This window comes from Artibeus jamaicensis, unplaced genomic scaffold (genome assembly GCF_021234435.1).
Source record: "Artibeus jamaicensis isolate MK-2021 breed Jamaican fruit bat unplaced genomic scaffold, CSHL_Jam_final scaffold_1019, whole genome shotgun sequence".
NCBI classification, from domain to species: domain Eukaryota; kingdom Metazoa; phylum Chordata; class Mammalia; order Chiroptera; family Phyllostomidae; genus Artibeus; species Artibeus jamaicensis.
The window spans coordinates 36,582,153-36,597,877 of NW_026522025.1; positions in this window are offsets into that span (position 1 = coordinate 36,582,153).

A 15,725-nucleotide genomic window follows, 5' to 3' on the forward strand; every position below is an offset into this window, starting at 1 on the left:
GCTAGCTTTTCATCCTGCACTCAGGATCTAAATGTTTATGCCAAGGCAATGTCTTTGGTTCACTTCTCTATTGCACCTCTCCTTCAAGGTGTTATCATCCAGACCCATCTCTTTGAATGTAACTACACATTGATGATTCTCAAATTTTTGTCTCCATGCCGGACCTCTCCCCTGAACTCCAAATACTCAATTATTTAGTTGACATCCTCACTTGATTTGTTCAATAGGAAAACCAAATGCCAGGTGTCAAAAACTGAACTCCTGGTTCCTGTACACACATCTTCCCTTTTCTTATCTCAGTCAGTATTCCCACCATTCATTCAGTGGCTCATGTCAAGACCCTATTGGTCTTCAATGCTTCCTCTCTGTCTCTCACACCCCATAACAAACCGGTCAGCCAGTCCTGTTTGCTCTGCCTTCAGATAATTACTTCTCACTATTTCCCTTGCAGAAATATCATAATCTCTAACCTATACAATTTTTTTCACCTGTGCAATTGTGACAGATCTAATCTCCAATCTCCCTGCTTCTAATCGTTCTTCCCACCAACCAATGCACATGTATGCATGCACACGTACTTGTGCAGTACTTTCTATGTACAATTCATTAGTGAGTAAAACCCGGCCCCTCCTTAGAGCAGGCTTCCAGTGTAAATTCACATCAGACTACAAGCACAATGAGGGCAGGGACCATGGCTATCTTAATCAACATTGTATTTCCAGCTCTTAGCAGAATGTCTTACATCTAACAGTATTCAATAAACACTGAATTAATGGATGCTTTTATTCCAGAGATATATACCCACAGTTGAGAGACTGGAAAGAATAGTGAAATTTTACAACAACCATTTGAGAGAGATGCACCTCTAGAGGCTCAAAAAGAGACTAACCCAGGGGCTTTGGGTGTGGTAAAGGCCACGACTTGAGAGGCAGCAGAATACATCTGACCCGGAGGAACTGGCACAAATCTGTCCAGACAGGAAGCAAGTATTAACAGCATGAATAAAGCCTGACCTGGAAGCCAGAGATTGTAGCATGAGCAAGAGGCTTCCTGATCTCAGCCAGACCTGTTACATAGTACAGGCAAACCAAGCCCCCAGACCAGAGCAAATAAACCTGCTTACCAACGTTAGCTGAAAGGTGAGAAAAAGAGTCAGGTGCCACTAAGACTGGAAATAATGTGTTATGCCTTAGATGTCACTCTTACTTTGTACTTTGTCAATAGAGATAAAAATCATGTTGACATGACTACTATCATTGCTGAAAAATGCTGGCCATCTTGAAATGCTAATGGCACTGATACTAAAGGAGAAAGAAACAGATCTTAAAGGGGTTTTGCTATTTCCTGAGTGTGAGAGAAAGGAAGGAAGCATTCATTAATTTAAACAGTTTCGTCCCTTCCCATCACCCTGTCCCTTTGAGAAAGGACGACATACTTCCTTTTTGGCCTCTGGTCCCCTACACTATACAATACCACTAGCATCCCCTTTGGTTTATCCATATAGAATGTTAACTTCCACTTCTCTAAAATTTGGCAAGCCAATTGTTCACACCCTGTTTAAAAATGGAAAGCTTCATAGGGTTTTGTGCATTCTGTATGACTTTACGTTTTTTGCTCTTTTTTCTTCTCTTTTCTCTTTACCAATTTTTTCCTGCTTTTCCTTAATCAAATCATATACATTTGTAGGGTTTGTGCACATTTATAAAAATGAACATATGAATTAGTGAATTATATAGATATTTTTTTCTCACGAATTATTTTTCAGTCTTCTATTATGCCAAATATCTTTAAAACATCACTAGTATTCTTTCAACTGTTCTCAGGCCTGAACATTTTCAAAGTACAAAGTAAGTTTGGATGGAAGGAAACTTCAAAACTTCACTGGGAATGCTGAACTTTGTATTTGACCTAGGACAGTCTCAGATTTCATTCTGTGGGATAGAAGTCCCTTTCAGCATTTTTTTTCCCCGGATAGCTAAGTGGTATGTATTAAAAAAAAAAAAAAAAAAAAAAAGGCAGACCAAAGCTCCCAAACTGGTTCTTCAGATATTTAATTAAAAAAAATTTTTTAAATAACTCCAAGTTAAACTCAGCTGGAATTTTGAGGGTCGCTTGAGTGCACTTGTACTGCTTTTGCAGAAAAGCTACCTAGGCCTGGTAGCTTTTCTCTTTCCTGCACTTTTTTTCTAATTGGTATTTTGGCTTTGAGATTCTCTTTCAGATGAGGATATCATGGTCTTTTCAAAAGGAATCTACAGTTCCACTGCTCCTGTGGGTGTTGTACTGTCAAACTGTAGCCCACTGGGGCACGGTGTGGCTTTTGGGTGTTTCTGTGGTAGATGTGCCACATCAGCACACCTTGGGAATACACAACTGGACTTGGGGAAGAGGTTTATTTGTGGAAAAGGGTGACCTGTCTGAAAAGCACATTTTCAAAGGCTTTGTTATCTTTTGGAAAACCTCACATAGAAACATTAGAAAAGCATCACGTACCCAAGGCTTTGATGTGGCACGAGTCTGGTCACAGTGTATCATCCTTGTATATATTGGGTTATTGAGCTCGAACCAACCTCATAATTACATGATGGTCACAAGATTAACTGAATAGACAATCCAAAAGTCCTGAAGGTCAACTGAGGGGTCCTACATCCAATAACACTTTTACCCTCCAGTTGCTTTTAAGCTGGCTTGGTGAGAGCGTGCCCTGCAGCTAGGCAGAGGATTGTGAGCATTTTGTTTTAAAACTCATTTATCACTATTGTATGGACTGAAACAGCACAACTTACCAAACCTAGACACAAAGTAGAATGTTGATCTCCAAAATAAAAGAACAGATCTAGTTTAGAAAATTTTTTCAGAAAAATGCAATGAATCCAACAAACACCTATGTGTCAGCACCCAGAATTGATAACTGTTAATAGTTTGACAGATTATTTGTTTGTCTGTATAAGAAATAAAATATTACAGATAAAATTAAAGTCCTCTTGAGTACTTCCGGCCAAGATGGAGGTGTAGATAAACACACTGTGCTTCCTCACACAACCAAAATACGGACAACAACAATTTGGAAACAAAAAAAACCCAGTACCAACAAAAAATTGAAGTCCAACCACCAAGGAGTTAAAGTAGATACATTCGTCCAGACCAGTAGGAGAGGCAGAGTCTAGCGGCTGGAAGGAGAGGAATCATGGCGAAGCTATGCCTGGCAGACCCAGCAAGGCAAAGGACTGTGGAGGGGCGTGGCATGCAAGGCAGCTGGTGGACCAGGAGGTCCCACATTTGCGTGCAGATAAACCAGGCAAAACTGAGGAGCGAGATAGACTAAGCGACCCAGGGTCCCAGCACAGGGAAATAAAGCCTCAAAACACCAATAGAAAACACCTGTGGAGGTTGAGGTTCCGGGCTAAACTCCAAGCCTCACAGGAGAGTTTGTTGGAGAGACCCAAAAGGTCCTATAATGTACACAAGCCCGCCCACTCGGGAATCAGCACCAGAAGGGCCCAGTTTGCTTGGGGGGAGTGAGGGAAGTGACTGAAATCCGGCAGAAGCAAGGGCCATTGTTTCCTCTCTGACCCCCCCCACACACACACAGCATCACAACCCAGCCACTGGGTTGCCCTACCCTGGTGAACACCTAAGGCTCCGCCCCTCACACATAACAGGTGCGTCAAGACAAACAAAAATGGCCTAAGCAAAAAGACAAATCAGAGCTCCAGAATAAATACAACTAAGCAATGAAGAGATAGCCGACCTATCAGATGCACAGTTCAAAACACTGCTAATCAGGATGCTCACAGAATTGGTTCAATTTGGTCACAAATTAGATGAAAAAATCAAGGCTACACTAAATGAAATGAAGGAAAATGCACAGGGAACCAATAGTGATGGGAAGAAACGGACTCAAATCAATGGTGTGGACCAGAAGGAAGAAGAAACATCCAATCAGAAAAGAATGAAGAAACAAGAATTCAAAAAAATGAGGAGAGGCTTAGGAACCTCCAGGACATCTTTAAATGTTCCAATATCTGAATTACAGGGGTACCAGGAGAAGAGGAAGAACAAGTGGAAAAGTTATCTGAAAAAATAATAAAGGAGAATTTTTCCACTCTGGATAGGGAAATAGACTTCCAGGAAGTCCAAGAAGCTCAGAGAGTCCCAAAGAAGTTGGACCCAAGAAGGAACACACCAAGGCACATCATCATTACATTAGCCAAGATTCAAATGAAGGAGAGAATCCTAGAAGCAGCAAGAAATAAGGGGACAGTCACCTACAAAGGAGTTCCCATCAGTCGATCAGCGGATTTCTCAAAAGATACCTTACAGGCAAGAAGATCTAGTTGAAGAAGTATTCCAACTCATGAAATCCAAAGACCTACACCCCAGATTGCTCTATCCAGCAAAGCTTTCATTTAGAATGGAAGGGCAGATAAAGTTCTTACCAGATATGGTCAAGTTAAAGGAGTTCATCATCACCAAGTCCTTATTATATGAAATGTTAAAGGAACTTATCTAAGAAAAAGAAGATAAAAAGCATGTACAGTAAAATGACAGCAAACTCACAATTATTAACAACCACACCTAAAACAAAAGCAAAAACAAACTAAGCAAACAACGAGGGTTATTGACAGGGCAATGGGAGGAGGAGAGAGAGAGGAAAGGTACAGAAAAATAAGTAGCATAGATAGTAGGTAGAAAATAGGTAGGAGAAGGGTGAGACTAGTATGGGAAATGTAGGAGTTAAAGAACTTATAAGTATGATGCATGGACATGAACTAAAGGGGGGAATGTGGGTGGGAAGGGGTTCAGGGTGGAGGGGAGTGAAAGGAGGAAAATGGGACAACTGCAATGACATAATCAATAAAATATATATTTTTTAAAAAGTCCTCTTGACCTTGTCAACTCCAATCTAGCCCAATTATCCTCTCAGTCTTCTCAGAGGTAACCACTTTTATGAATTTAGTGTAAATCCTTACAGTTTTTTTGTTATACTTTTACATATACATATATGTGTGTATTTGCATACACATATACATAGAAACATATATAGAGAGAGTAATGCTTTATAATATGAATGTACATGTCCATTTAAAAATGTTACATAAGTAGCACATAATCTACAACTCGCTGTTTTCATTCAACATTATGATTTTTAAATCGATCTGTTGTATATATGAAGTTAGTTCATTTCTCTTAACTGCTACATAATATTCCACAGTATTAATACACCACTATATGTGTTAGTTCCCTTAAAAACAATCACTTGAATTGCTTCTACTTTCTATTATTGCAAACAATGTTTCAATGACCAAAAGTTTCTTGTACCTACTTCCCAGTTTACATGTGCATCAGTTTATTCTAAAAGTATAACTGGGAGTGGAATTGTTGGGTTGAAGGGTATGAACAAGTAAAATTTTACAGGTATCATCAATATGCATGCCATGGGGTGATGTATTAATTTAGATTCCCCGCTGGTGGAATGAGCCCTCTACTTGTCCGCATCCTCACCAACAGTTGATACTGTCAGACTTTCTGGTTTTTTTAATTTGGAGAGTGATTTGCTTTGCCTCAATTCCTCGTAAAAGTCAAACATGACTCCGTGTGTCTGTTAGTCACTCAGTTTTCGGTTACATGTGAGGTTCCTAGACTAGAGCAAATCTTAAAAGAAATTTAAAAACCAGTTATCAAAAAGCAACTGTACTAAAATTTTGACACATAGATAGCTAATATTAAGACTGGTATCTTAAAATATTTTTTTCAGTTTTGTGCACCACAGGGAATAAGCTGTTTTAATTGTTTTTTAATGAGTTTTTTATATTTTATTTATTTATCTTTAGAGAGAGGGGAAAAGAGGGAGAGAAATGCTGATGTGCAGGAGAGAAACGTCCATCTGTTGCCTTTCACATGCTCCCAACCAGGGACTTGCCCAGCAACCCAGGCATGTGCCCTGACTGGGAATCTAATGGTAACCTTTCGGTGTGCAGGCTGGTGCTCAACCCACTAAGCCACACCAGCCAGGACAGTAACATTAATATTAACACAGTAAAGTCGTTGAGAAGTTCTGGAGCAGACAATCCGTTTTAACTCTTTTAATCCCTACGTTTTCCAAAGTTTTTGACCCCAGAATCCTCTTTTAGAATGTAATACTTTTAGGACTAAAACAACAGTTTGAAAAATTCTGATATAGTATAAGAAATATGATTTATTATTAGACTTAAACAATGCATTTCTTTTTGTTTGTTTGTTTGTTTTTTTTAGGTGTGGTTGTTAACAACTGTGAGTTTGCTGTCCTTTCACTGTTCATATTTTTTATCTTCTTTTTCTTAGATAAGTTCCTTTAACATTTCATATAATAAGGGCTTGGTGATGATGAACTCCTTGAATTTGATCTTATCTGAGAAGCACTTTATCTGTCCTTCCATTCTAAATGAAAGCTTTGCTGGGTAGAGCAATCTTGGGTGTAGGTCTTTGGATTTCATGACTTGGAATACTTCTTTCCAGCCCCTTCTTGCCTGAAAGGTGTCTTTTGAGAAGTCCACTGACAGTCTGATGGAAACTCCTTTGTAGGTGACTGTCCCCTTAGCTCTTGCTGCTTCTAGAATTCTCTCCTTAATTTGAATCTTGGCTAATGTAACGATGATGTGCCTTGGTGTGTTCCTTCTTGGGTCCAACTTCTTTGGGACTCTCTGAGCTTCCTGGATTTCCTGGAAGTCTATTTCCTTTGCCAGATTGGGGAAATTCTCCTTTATTATTTGTTCAAATAAGTTTTCCACTCGTGGCTGTTCCTCTTCCCTTTCTGGTACTCCTATAATTCGGATATTGGAACATTTAAAGATGTCCTGGAGGTTCCTAAGTCTCTCCTCATTTTTTTGAATTCTTGTTTCTTCATCCTTTTCTGTTTGGTCATTTTTTTTCTCTTTCTGGTCCACTCCTTTGATTTGAGTCCCAGTTTCCTTTCCATTACTATTGGTTGCCTGTGCATTTCCTTTCATTTCAATTAGTTTAGCCTTCATATGTTCCTCTAATTTGTGACTAAAATCAAGCAGTTCTATGAGCATCCTGATCACCAGTGTTTTGAACTGTGCATCTGAAAGTTTGGCTATTTCTTCATTGCTTAGATTTTTTGGCTCTGGGGTTGTGAGTTGTTCTTGAGCCATGTTTTGATCTGTTCGTGCCTGTTACATACAAGGAGGTGTTCACCAGGGCGGGGCTACCCAGGTCGCTGGTTTGTGACGCTGTATGTGGGGGCGGGGTCAGAGAGAGACAATGGCAGTCCCCTCTGCCACTTTCTGCCACTGGGGCCTGCACGGTCTGTCTCACCACTTCGCTCCTTCACCAGTTTATCTGCACTCTACTGTGTGACTGTGGTCAGCCCTCAGTGGGTCCACTGCCTTGCGCCCTCAGTGGGTCCGCCCGCCTCTCCATACCTGGGATCCTCCCACAGCTGCTGGTGCACCTGGGTCACGTGCCCGGGTCCGTCCAGTGGATCTTTCCTGCCTGACCCCGCTCTGCTGCTGGCTCTGCCCCTCTTACCGGTTTGGCTGAAGGGTTCGTTATTGTCAGACTTTCATATAGTTGAATTTTCTGTGGTTTGTCTGCGTTTTTGTTGCTAAAACTTTGTTGTTTTTAAACTTGGTTGTGTGAAAAGGTGCAGTGCTTCCACCTACGCCTCCATCTTGGCGGAAGTCCACCTTATTTATTTTTTCATTTAAAAAAATTCATGCTGTTTTCTGTATTGACTACACCATCTTACATTTTCAACAACAGCACACAAGGGTTCTACTTATTCCGTATCCTCATGACACTTGTTCTCTGGGTTGTTGTTTGATAGTCATACATAGTTTTAATAGGTGTGTTTTTATTGGTTCTAATTCTAACTAGAAAAATATGTAACAACTCTTCATTAATCCAAATATTTAATTACCTGAAATACATGTAAATGGTCTCCAAAGAAAAATAAGTAGTTTCTTCAGCATGAAAAGAAACCACAGCAAGAACCAATGTCCATAAATATGCAATTAAGGGAAATTACATCCTGAAATCAAAACAAAATAAGTTAATTTTTTTGCAAATGCTTAATCATTTATATGAGCAAGATGAGAAAGATTTAAGTCTGTTTTTACTAAGCTATTTGTTTAAAAAACGCATTGCCCATTTAAACATTACAAACACTATTATATGCTGCATTACAATGTTTAAAGATATTAAGCAGACTTTTTCAACTGTTCTTAAAATTTTATTAAAATAAACATATCAGAATGAATGGTATATGTTCCCTGGTAACCAAGGAATTTCTAGGAAGTTTCCCTAACAATATTAAGAGTGTCTATTAATTTATAATAATGTTTGTGCTTTAAATCATGCAAAGTACTAGCATGCACATTATTTTATTTAATCTTTCCAATATTGTTATGGGCTAAATATTATTATTGAAAAACTGAGATGTGAACAGTCTGCCCAGAGATATGTATGCGAGAAGTGGTAAGCTGAGCTCAAAGGAAGGTAGTCTCTGCTCAAATCCCTACCTCTTTTCCCTCCTCCACTGGAAAACAGTTCTATTTGAATTAGTTTTGTTTTGAAAATATTTTTTAACATCTTTTTGGGGTCTTTAAATATACAGAACACATCTGTTTTTCTCCCAAATAAAGACTCAATTAATTACAATTTGGAAGCTGTTCTTCCGTGGAAAGTTAAGACAAACATGCAAGGCCAATACAGCTCCCAGCTGTGGGAAGTCAACATGAAAACAAGGCATCCCCACCCATCCAGATGATGGAGGTCAGGAGCTCACATCTGAACAAGAGACTTGGCTCAGAAAAGGAGAAGGTTGTGGATCGGCCCGGTGCCTGCTATGACTAGGATCTCAGTCGACTGGCAGAGATACCATCTGAGCCCTCCAAAACCACCATGGGTTTGTGCATTTTTGGACAAAGCAGCAACCCCGGGTTGTGCTAGCAGCTTGCTGAAGTAGTTACTAAACTATTTTTTCTTTTAGTGCCAGCCTAGGCTGATTTCTCCCATAAGAGAAAGAATTTAAAATGCAGATATTAAATTTTGGATGGCAAATTCTGGTTTATCCATAAGAGTTTTAAAATGAAATTGCCTTGTGAATTAGAAAATTTTAAAACTTATTTTTTAAATTATTTTATTGTTGCTCAATTATAGTTGTCTGTATGAATTAGAAATTCTTATACCTAGCTCATAGTAGTTATAAAAGATTTATATATTTACATTTTATATCTTATATATTAATTTTATATATTTATATATTAATGTTTGTATAGTTATATATTTCTATTTATAAGTTCATAAGAACTTATAGATATTTACTATATATTTAATTCTATATTTATTATATCTATATCTATATATAGATATAGTGTATCTACTATGAGCCAGATATATCTCCAAAATATATTGAAAAAATTGATAATTGCACAAATTCTTATGAACTTTGGGAATTTAAAGAAAGAGCAGTAGTTAAAAGCCTGGGCTTTCAAATTAGAAAATCCTGGGCTTAGGATTTTGTTCTTCTACTTGTCATGTATGTGAACAGACACATTGCTGAACTTCCTTAGGGTTTCTTACCTGTAAAAGGGGAATAGTATAATAACACCTACCTTTTAGGACTTTTGTTAAAATTAAGTGTTGAAAAATGACAGGCTTTGCACACATCCTGGCACACAGAGGTGCTGATATGTTGAAGTGGTTATTAGCACAGAGCCTGGACACCATTTCTCTTGGCATCACTTCCTATAGGATAATCCTACTAATGTTGAAAATACAGGCCATTGAGTTGAATCTACAATGACACTCTGACATAACCTGGAATTGTGTCTTCAAATAATCCTTGAGATCAGTTAGTTTATTTAACAGTTATCCCCAGGGTACAGGAATATGTTAGTTATTTGAGCTTTCTAAATTTAGGATTCCAAACCAACGAAAACTTACTACTCATCCAAAAGGATTTTGATTAGATTTTTCTAGTACTCAGAAGTGTTGACAAGTTATTTTTGCTTGCACCAACTTTATCACTCTCGCATCTAGGTGGAAAGCAATATCCAAATCTCTTTTGGTTGAAAGTAATAGAAATGCCGATCAAATTAGTTTAACCAAAAGGGAATGTGTTGGCTCCAGTTACTGGGAACTTGAAGAGTCAATCTAGCTTCAGAGGGTGCTGAGCATTGCCAGAGCACTGGTTCCCTCCGTGTGTTGGCATCATTATCAGAGGCCTACCATGAGGCTTGGAGTTAGGGCCACATGAGCCTCAGGCTTATGTGGTTTTAACTTGAGAGCCCCCCAAAAGGAGTTCCTCTCTTTCCTAGCAGCGATAAATCTTAGAGAGACAAATTATAGAGAAGATTCTTATTAGGTCAGAGTAGATAAGGCACTGTAGTCATCTCGCTAGAATGACACGGCCTGGGGAAAGATGACTCCCAGAAGATCAAAATCTGACTCCCAGCAAAGGATAGTAGAGTGAGCAGGTAAAAATGACAGATGCTCATAGCAGATACTTTGAATTATATCATCTGAAAACAAAGACCTCAGCAAGGCCATCATGTCATGGCATCTATTAAAATATGCACTATTTCATGGAACCACATAAAAATGTTTCAAAGGGTCATCGGGGTCATATAGTCTTGACTCATGCTTATTTTTCATGCTAAACTTCACATGTGGTAAAAATCTGCAAATAAATATAGTTATCCTCATCTGTTGTGCATTTTAAGCAGTATAGTATGTGTGTAACTATATGAAGAAAAGGGAAAATTATCTCTTCATATTGAGTAAGCAAATAAAACTATTAATAATATGCAAATAAGACCATTAATTATGATTACATAAAAAAGAAACAAGAAAAAACTCTGCATATTAAAAATATAAGTCAGACAATTCAAAATTAACACTTAAAATTTTGCCAATTTCAGAAGGAATATGTTAGTTATTTGAACAAAAGAGTTATACATAACAGAGTTATGTATACAAAAGAGTTATACAAGAGTTATACAAAAGAGTTATACATTATACATAATACCAAAATAAAACACTAGCATCATTGCATGAGCAAATGACTATTGATTTCATTTTTTAAGTGAAACAGAATTATATTTGCAAGAAAAAATAAGTTATTTTGAATATTAAAAATGAAAAAAAAAGAAAACCCTATCTCCTTTATTTAGTCCCAATACTGAAAATAACTTCTAAACTCCTGATTTATTCTTCAGTATTTTAGCATATGGGTGCATAAAATACTGATGGCTTTCAGATTAGACGATCCATGCTGAGACCTCATTGTGCTCTGCAAACATGATCTCATCTTTCAGCCTGGTCGTGTTCCAAATCCAGGAGTGAGGGCATGTTTATGATCAGGGAAGAAAAAAAGGAAAATATTTATATAAGCTCCATAATACAACTTTTTTAAAAACCAAAAAAAAAATCCATGCTATGTATATAAACTCTCTGAACTTAGTAAATGGGAGTACACATCCCCAAATAGGGAATAGTTGGAGAACATGGGGAAGAAATTAAGAAAAAAAAAAAGCAAAATCATCCTTTGCAATAGAAACACATAGTTCTATTTGAATTAGTTTTGTTTTGAAAATATTTTTTCAAAGAATATTTGAAGAATGAGAGGACAAGGTTTGGGGGTAGAGAAGGCAAAGTGGTGGTTGGGGGGACAAATAAAATATAAAAAACAAAAAAGAATGAGATGAGCCAAATTTAGGATGAGCCTCGTGGGATATATTCCCACAAGTGACATATCCTAAATTTGAAAACTTATTGCTGGTAACACTAGAGTGTCTTCCTAAATCACCAGAATATTGCATTTCGAAAAGCTCATCTGGCATCAAATTCAAGCATTAACTAATTAATTAATATGCAATAAAAAGGCATGCTAGAAATGAAATGTTGCCATCAGGGCAGCTTTTGCAACAGGTGACTGGATATGAAGACTTTTTTGGTGTATCTCCAGAGTCCTTTAGAAAGAGAATGGATGTTCTATTCCCTATTATACATAGTAAATAACTAGAACTACTTTATGAAAATCAAATTGTTTACTTAATATTCTTAAAATATTTACTAATGTTTCAGTACCTAGCCTGTACCATCTAATTTACCTAAATAGGGTATCAATGTAACAACACTGTCCTTTAGTGATGGTATTCGGTAAATAAAATTGAGGTATTTATTTATTTATTTATTTGTTTTAGAAGTTTTTGGAGAAAACCATAGCACATATTATTGTCTCATATCAGCTATTTATTTATTAAATCCATTTTATTAATTATGGTATTACAGTTATCCCATTTTTTCCCCTTTATTCCCCTCCTTCCTATATCCCCTCCTCCCACCAGCATCCCCCCTCCACCTTAATTTATGTCCATGGGTCATACACAGAAGTTCTTTGGCTTCTCCATTTCCTATACTATTCTTAACCACCTCCCATCTATTTTGCACCTACCATTTATGCTTATTCCCTGTACTTCTTTCCCCATTCTTTACCCTCCCCCTCCCTGCTGATAACCCTCCATGTGATCTACATTTCTGTGATTCTGTCCCTCTTCTAGTTATTTGCTTAGTTTGTTTTTATTTATTTATCTTTATTAGGTTCATTTGTTGATAGTTGTGAGCTTGTTGTCATTTTACTGTTCATAGTTGCGATCATTTTCTTTTTCTTAGCTACTTCCCTTTACCATTCCATATAATAAGGGCTTGGTGATGATGAACTCCTTGAATTTGACCTTATCTGGGCAGCACTTTATCTGCCCTTCCATTCCAAATGATAGCTTTGCTGGATGGAGTAATCTCAGATGTAGGTCCTTGCCTTTCAGACTTTGAATACTTCTTTCCAGCCCTTTCTTGTGTGCAAGGTTTCTTTTGTGAAATCATCTAAGAGTCTTATGGGATGTCCTTTGTAGGTAACTGTCTCGTTTTCTCTTACTGCTTTTAAGATTGTTTCCTTATCTTGAATCTTGGGTAATGTAATTATGATATGCCTTGGTGTGTATTTCCTTGGGTTCAACTTCTTTGAAACTCTCTGGGCTTGCTGGACTTCCTGGAAGTGTATTTCTTTTGCCAGATTGGGGGAGTGTTCCTTCATTATTTTTTCAAATACATTTTCAATTTCTTGCTCTTCCTTTTCTTTTTCTGGCACCCCTATGATTAGGATGTGGGAACATTTAAAGTTGTCCTGGAGGTTCCTAAGCCTCTCCTCATTTTTTTTTTTTAATTCTTATTTCTTCATTCTGTTCTAGTCAAATGTTTATTTCTTCCTTGTGCTCCAGATCATTGATTTGATTCCTGATTTTCACCCCTTCACTGTTGTTTCCCTGTACATTTTTCTTTATCTTACTTTGCATAGCCTTCACTTTTGCCTCTATTTTTTGAACTCAGCATCTGATAGGTTGGCTGTCTATTCATTGCTTAGTTCTATTTTTGGAGCTTTGATTTGAGCTTTTGCTTGGGCCATAATTTTTTTGTCTTGGCCCCTGTTACCTTGTAAGGGGCATATCCTTACGTATTCACCAGGGCGGGGCAACCCACTTAGTTGGGTTGTGGCACTGTATGTTGGAGGGAGGGGGTCACATAGGGAACAATTCCCCCTGCTCAGCTCTTGGCTGGCTTTCAGTCACTTCCCCTGCTACCCACAAGCAAATTGGGTCCTCTGGTGTTGATTCCCAGGTGAGTGGGCTTGTGTACATTCTAGGATTCTGTGGGTCCCTCCAATGAACTCCCCTGTGAGGCTGAGAGTTTCTTCCACTGCCACAAGCCCCATACATTTTTACAGCCACAGGTTTTAAGGCTTATTTTCTTTGTGCTGAAACCCTGGGTTGCAGGGTCTATCTTGCTCCCCAGTTGTTCCCCCCAGTTCCTCTCTACCCTTGCTGCCCATCTCTGCCCCTGAGTCTGAAGGAATGAATGAATGAATGAATGAATATTTCTTCTTTAACTCCTTGGTTGTCAGAGTTCCATACATTTTGATTTTCTGGCAGTTCTGGTTACCTTTTGTTTTTAAATTTGTTATTGTCCTTTTTTTGGTTGTGTGAGGAAGCAAAGTGTATCTACCTATGCCTCCCCCTCAGCCAAAAGTCCCATGATAGACATTTGTTGTACTCTGGATAATTTTCTGCTTGATTTTGTGTTTGAATTATCAAGTTTCTTCTCTAAACATTCTAATTTTATTGTAAACTCCCTCTTTATTTTTATTTAGATTTTAAAATCCATTTAGATTTAGATTAAGATTCAACTTATTGTAGACTTCTCTTTGCACTTCCAATTTTCTGCAACGTGAACCCTATTTTGCCTAGCACAGAGCCCCTTAAGACATTAGGTGTTCAGAAAGTATTCCTTTGATGAATGACTAAAAGCCCTGAAGCATTACAAAAAAACAGAAGACACTGTCCCCAAGATGCATTTTTAGTCAGCATCTGCACTGCCACCAACTCTCACTTTGCTATGCCAGTGTGGGGAAAGCATTTCTTGTTTTTTTGATGGAGCATCTAGGAAGTGCTCATGACTCCAGCAGAGGACTACTCTCTTTTACCTTCCAGGTAAACCCATTAGAGAGCCTTACCCCACCTACAGCAATAAGTCTCCAGGTGAAGGTTCCTTTCTGTAGATTTCCTTGTATCAGATCTGTGAATCAGGTGTTGAAAAGAGAACAGCCCACCTCAGTGTGCATTCTACTAGGGACCTTCCTCCAAGGGAAGAGATTGTCCTAGCATGTGTGATGTTTCCCCAGAGATATCAGTGCTCCCTGAGTCACCTTTTGGTGACATTTATTACAGAAATGGGTTGGAAGTCTGCGATCTAGCATGCAATAACCTCAAGTTTGAATCCTGACTTTGTGTGATTAAGGGCCTCTTCTCAAAACTTCAGTTTTCTCATCCATAAAACAGAGTTAATAACTGTTACTATGAAGATTAAATTATATACTTCATATCAAGTACCTAGCACAGTAAGTGCTTATTAAATATCAGCCATCAATAAGCCCTGTTATTAGACATAAATATAGATGTTGATTATTTATCTCCATTTTGGATCTAAGTGGCAATCCAAATTTAAACAGATGTACTGTTTTCATTTAGCTATAGCTTTGCATAGTAGATAGCTGAAGACCAACTTCCAAACTTCAGTCTTGCTACCTATTATTTATTTGCATTCAGAAAAGTCTTCTTTGTGAATTATGTCTAATCATCCCTGCCTCTCCACAATTCTCAAGTACCTGGCTCATAGTAGGGACTTAATACATGGAAGTTTCCACTTTCCTCTTCAGAATAGATCACTCTAAGAACGTTCTAAATTTAAAATAAAGTGAGTAATAAAATCAGATGGTTGCAGGTAAAACACCAAGATCTATCTATTACCAGTTCTGCCACTAGCTAGCTGGTAACCTAATACTTTTTGGCTTTCCTTAAAAAAATACAGAGAAAAGCATAATTTTCTGAGGAGGTGCATAGAAATTTAATCATGGAGAAAGGAACCACTCAGTAGAAAGTCAAGTGAGCCAATAGGATGAACTTTTATACTTGTTTAAATCAAGAAAAATAATATACAGCTGTATAACATTTATTCCATAAGTGTTCTCGAAATTCAATCTGTAATGAACATCTAGAGATTATGTTAGTAGCATGTAACTTATTTTTGATTAAGGAAAAGATGTGGTTGAATTTTAAGCATCTCACGTCCACCTACCAGAACAGGTGCTCCTTTTGATCTCTTAGTTC